Source organism: Sinocyclocheilus rhinocerous, unplaced genomic scaffold, assembly GCF_001515625.1.
Source record: "Sinocyclocheilus rhinocerous isolate Xijiao unplaced genomic scaffold, SAMN03320098_v1.1 scaffold1301, whole genome shotgun sequence".
Taxonomy (NCBI): Eukaryota; Metazoa; Chordata; class Actinopteri; order Cypriniformes; family Cyprinidae; genus Sinocyclocheilus; species Sinocyclocheilus rhinocerous.
In genome coordinates this window covers 54592-60258 of record NW_015666735.1, presented here as the reverse complement: position 1 = coordinate 60258, position 5667 = coordinate 54592, and positions in this window count along the sequence as shown.

Sequence of the window (5667 nt, the reverse complement as noted above, 5' to 3'; positions counted from 1 at the left end):
GGGAAAACACAATCAGTCCCATATACAGTGCCACTTGAAAGTTTGTGAACCCCTTGCAGAATCTGTGAAAATTTAATTTTAACAAAAATAAGAGAGATCATACAAAATGCATGTTATTTTTTATTTAGTACTGTCCTGAGTAAGATATTTTACATAAAATATGTTTACATTTAGTCCACAACACAAAAAAATAGCTGAAATTATTAAAATAACCCCATTTAAAAGTTTGTGAACCTTTATTTCGAAAAAAAAAAAAAAGTTTGGTTCTTAATACTGTGTGGTTACCTGGATCATCCACGACTGTTTTTTGTTTTGTGATGGTTGTTCATGCCCTTACGAAAATTAACTATGGTTTTACTATAGTAAAACTGTAGTTAACCATGACTGTAGTAACCATGTTTTTTTGGTGCGAACCATGGTTTTAAAAACCATGGTTCAAGTACCACAAATTAACTATGGTTGTAATACCATAGTTTAACCATGGTTTTACTAAAGTACCTCAAATTACATTTAAGCCTAGTTATTCAACAAACATCTAGTTGTACTTTTGAACTTGGACTCCTCAGTAAAGCACTTTTTGTTCAGTCATCTAAGCCTGCATGTTATTCTTCTGCCCTTGGGTCCATCTCTTATTTGTCATCCACCATAGCTCAGTGGTAAAAGCGGCAGCTCAGTTGACTAGAAGACCCGAGTTCGATTCCAGCCTCAGACACCCGTCACACAGTGGTAGAGATGGTTTTCTGCTCATTTACAAAATAAAAATGGCAAATTGTTTCACTGTAATAATGCATTATCTCTATAGAAATTAATTACATGTTGTACAAATAAACATGACTTAGTGCACATACACAGCATTATACCGCCTACCTCCTTTACAATATCTTATGTAGGGCTGCAACTAACAATTTTTTTGATAATCAATTTATCTGTAGATTATTTTTTTATTAGTTGGATGACAAAAAAAAATCTAAAAAAATCTACATTATTTTTTAATTAGAATAATTTTAATCCATTATTTTAAACAATGTCATTTCACATCCTGCCTATGAAAACAAATATAATGAATGCATCTATGTAGGCTCTGCTGTACATTATAAGCATTAAAGAGTTAAAATACAAACATTACATTCTAAACCTAAAAACAACAGATTGCTTGCTATTTTAAAACAGAATTTAAAATAATTTAAACAAAAACACAAAATGTTAACTTGTACGAGGAACAAACACAATCATTCGTCTGAACAGAGTAATTATATTATATTAATGGACAATTCCAACAATAGTGCCTTTACTGTTACTGCTCTCATAAATATGATTACTTGTGTTACATGTAGGGTTTTAAACCTACACTTAATTTTTCTAACAAAAAATATTTTAGCAAAATGTGTATTTTCATCAGAATTATGAGCGGTCTGTATGTTTTGATGCACTAATCAAATTCGTTGACGGTTTTTATTGGAAAAGTTTTACACATACTACAAAATACATTCACAAGAAATGAGAAGTACTTTTAAGAATGTTTAAAATGATATCAACTCACATGAGATGAAGATTTCAGTCATTTCAGGCCTAAAGCAAGCTGATTTATTCTACATCGAGTCACCTCATGGGGGCCGATGAAGGCCAGATGAATCCTCCACTCTTTAACTTGAAGGAAATGCCCTTCTTTTCAAAAACTTTTGATGCTGCATAAATGGCAGTTGTCAGTATGAAGTCTATCATATAGTCCAGTAGGTTACAGTCCACCTTTGGTTTGGTTGTCTTGGTCTTCACCCCATATGGTCTCAGGACCTAAAAATGAGAAGAATATATATACACAATATTAATAAACAAATACACCAAATAATGTTCTTTTTAGCAATGTCATATGACCCCTTTAAAAAAAAGGTGCCAGGAAGAACCAAAAAGGAGGTTTCGCGGCGATGCCATAGAGGATCCTTTTTTGGCAGGTTAATGTCAGTACCCCCATCATCCACTACTATGTCCTTTTTCATCCCGTGAAAGAGTTCCCGCTTTCACAGTCCTTCTGATGAATGGTTGAGGCTGGGTACTGTACAAAAAAAAAACTTTCATTAGTTTCTTAATTTTAATAGGTTTAGCACAGGTATAATGAGGCAAAATGACAAACAACGATAATGGAAAGGTATTTTTAAGCTGAACAGCAGTCAGAATAGAAACAAAATCAAAGCAAGTCAAAGTATTTTGGAAGTTCATTCATCCATCTATTCACTCTCCAAACCACTTATCCTCTCTAGGGTCGCGGGGGCTGAAGCCTATCCCAGGATCTTGGGCCACAAATCCATCGATTTAATGGTATTTAAAGGTGACATATCATGAAAATCTGACTTTTCCAGGTTTTGAGTGCTATAATCAGGTCCCCGGTGCGGTGTACCAGCTCTAATGCCATGGCGAAAGTTTGAGCAAAACATGCTAACTGTTCTGTCTTTGGCTGCACAGACGAGCACAGAACACTGTTTAGAGTCCCAGCCTCAGAGGAGACGAGAGAGCAGTGGATTTATTGATTTATTTACTGTATATTGCTGCTGCCACACAGATCTAAAATAAACATGCCATTCATTTCCCAGCTGTTTACCTTCACAGACATAACCGACAGTTTTTGTAACTTGTGTATTTTTTACGTAAACTTGTGTGTGAATGAGAAATTAGTTTAGTGCTCACATGCTGTGACAGCCGCTTTCTGTGCGTGTGCTTCGGATGTGTGCTCTCAGAAAACCTTATATCTGAAGTTTAAACTCATATGGTTTAAACGTGAATATGTCTATGAAAGATTGTATTACTGTACTGTGATAAAAGAGAATCACAATGCTGAAAAAGCATTTTTAGAAACAACGTTTGGATTTGAAATCAAAATAATGGATAAATGTTGTGTTTGTGGTAAACAGCCGCGGATCAGGAGCGGACTGCAAATGCGTACTGTGCGAAAGCAAAATGAGTCCGTGCTACTTCTGCACTGCATACACATACTGTATACACACTGCAGATGGTAGAGCCCTGCATTTCAGCCCGGGCCCGATGGGCCCCGACTTTTTTATGCCCCTTGGGCCGGGCTTCGGGCCAATTTTCACGTCATAGTTCAGACGCGGGCCGGGCCTCGGGCCTGTTTTAGGCTTCTCCTTATTTTTATATTTTAGACATCCATGAATTAGTGATGAAAAAAGTTGGCTTGCTCGTGACTGTCAAGAGCGGCTCGACGGTGTTTAGTGTCCAGCAGCAGCAGCATGTATGGTGCGTGCCGTCAGGACACGTTTGGGAGAAGGGGAAAAAAAGACGTGCTCGGGTCAGGGTTGGGCTCGGGCCGATAATTCTGATAAGCTGTCGGACACGGGCCGGGCTAGGGCCTGAGCGTCTCGGGCCAGGGCCGGGCTAGGGCCTAAATTTGAGGCTCGTTCAGGGCTCTAGCAGACGGAGTACGTGTAAATTTGGCGCAACAAATCTAGTTCAACATCTGAGGCAACACCACAAAGAGCTCTATGACTACTGCATGGCAAAAAAAATCCCTGGACACGGGATATATATATATTTTTTTTTCTGCCATAGAGACATTTTGTTACACCTTTACTTAGTGATTATTTTGCTTATGTCACATGTTATAGCTTTTTGATAAAAAAAATATTTTTACCTTACTTTCTCAACGACTCCCAAACGATTCGCTCAACGATTAATTTTTCCAAACCCCTCCTTTGTGTGACGCTGATCTGCGGTGATTGGTCCGATTGGATCTCGTCTGTAATGCCTGATAAAGCAGCGTTTGTGAGCGCAGTGCTGCTTTGTTTACAGCCGTTACCGGGGAAACAGTGCTCCAAAAGCGGCACCTAGTGGCAAAAAATGAATTTGCATTTTCATTCTGACCCACCTGAAAAAACCAACAAGTGGGCGGGCAATATGCTAATGTTTCATGTTGACCAACTTGGGATTAGTTTTAAAAACGACTCGTTTCTATGATTCAGAGTCGACTCTTGCTTTTGAGAGACAATAACTTTATACACAGTGCACTTTCACATTTAACACTTTGCAGGATGTTTTCATTCACTTGGAGCTGTGTTACACACTGCATGAAAGGCAATTTTCAAAAATGACAGCGATCAAATTTCTCTCACCTGTGACCGTCACGGTGACGAGGATTACTCCTGTTGAGATTTCAGCTGTGTAAGTTCCTTCATCACTGGATGTGAAGTTTTTAATGGTCAGGCGGCCGTTCTTGTCAGTCAGTCGATCAGTCAGGACGCCCCGTTCTCTCCTCCACACCTCTTTCCAGCCAGCTTTTGTAAAATGCTCAACACTCTCAGCCTCATGCGGCAGATCATCGAACATCAGCTCTTTGCCTTTCTGTCCTGTTAAATGAACTAAGGAGAAATAAATCAAGAGCATAATTGTGACATTGCGCTTTTATAATATTGATGGCGTGTGGTATTACACTGGTGTAACGTAATATGAAATACACACTGATACTAAATGAAAGCAACAAAAAGCTAAAATCAATAGGGGTGTGCGAGATATATCGTCTGCGATAACATCGTAATTGTTGTTTTAACGATGTGCGATTTGACATTATCGAGTATTTTGCAAAAACCATTCAAAACACATCTACAGGATGCATGCATTCATTACGTGAAGCCTAGACTAGAGCGCATTTAGAGTGTGTTATTTCACTGCACTTTCACTACATTTAGAATGATCACAAAATTAAAGACATGGGGGCAGAAAATGTACTGTATATAGGCTATTTATACCACTTCATATAGCCCAGTTTATCAATTTCACATGGAGAGTAACGAAAAATAACACTCCAAAAGTCAGCATGATTACAAATGTGATAGTAATTTTTTACAACAGTTAATTAAGATACTTACGTTTTAGACACCATATTTCCTGTTTTTGTGCTATTTCGACAACAAAAATCACTCCAAACACAGCCACAGCGCTGTTTTGCGTCTCTGAGCAACATGGTGTTTCGTTCCTGAATGAATCAACCGTTTAAATGATTCGGTTCAATCGCAAAGACTCACTTATTAACAGTGGTTTGCTGCCACCTACTGGCGGGTTTAATTTCACATTCAAAGTATCTTTTATTATTTAAATAATTTCAAATATCGATATTTAACGTTTTATGTTTAATATATCAAAACAGTATTAATGCATTTGTAACGGCAGTTTAAATGCATTCATGTCCTGCATTAAACAGTGTGTAAATGCATCTAAATGCCACTTCAGATGCAGCTTCTGTGTTTCCTCTGCATTGCAAAGATTAATTTTGTTGATACTGATTTCATTTGCTTGGTAACAGCCCAAAAGTATGGAAGCCAGTTTCTGCCACTGAATAAAAAATTAAAAAGGTAATTGCGATTTTTTTATCTCACAACTGACTTTTTTTTTCTCATAATTGCGTGATACAAACTCGCAATTCTGACTTTTTTTTTCTCAGAACTGCATGATATAAACTCGCAATTCTGACTTTATAACACACAATTGCGAGTTTATATCACGCAATTCTGAGCAAAAAGTCAGAATTGCGAGAAAGTCGCAACGCAATTCTGACTTTATAACTCGCAATTGTAAGTTTATATCACGCAATTCTGTGATAAAAAGTCAGAATTGTTAGATAAAAAGTCGCAATAACCTTTTTGTAAATTCCGGGCTTCCAAAAAA